Here is a 382-nt window from a genome sequence, read left to right as displayed (position 1 = left end):
TTACAGACTGTGCTTCTAGCAATATTTTTGTACGTGTGAACTGAAGCACACATGCAAGAGTTTTTCCATGATGTGTATCTAAAAATAGAGGTGCTGGGTTGTAAGGTATTGTAAGGCAATTGTAAGGTATTGGAGGTTAAATACTTCAGTTAGAATTGCAAGGACAGACGTCTTCAAATTCAACTTCACTAGGTTAGGGCAAACCATTTTCAAAGTAATTGTACCAGCAATATATAAAAGTTCCTCTAGCTCTGTATCCTTGCAAACATGGTACTGCCAAACTTTAAAACTTGCCAATCTGGAGAATAAATTTTGTATTTCATTGTGATTTTAATTTTTGTGTCTCTGATTACTAATGAGATTGAGTATATTTTCAAAAGTT

The sequence above is a fragment of the Orycteropus afer genome, unplaced genomic scaffold, assembly GCF_000298275.1.
Source record: "Orycteropus afer afer isolate SDZICR_OR568_19922 unplaced genomic scaffold, OryAfe1.0 scaffold00021, whole genome shotgun sequence".
In the NCBI taxonomy this organism is placed as follows: domain Eukaryota; kingdom Metazoa; phylum Chordata; class Mammalia; order Tubulidentata; family Orycteropodidae; genus Orycteropus; species Orycteropus afer.
The sequence above is the reverse complement of the archived record's forward strand: the minus strand, read 5'-3'. Positions refer to the sequence as shown.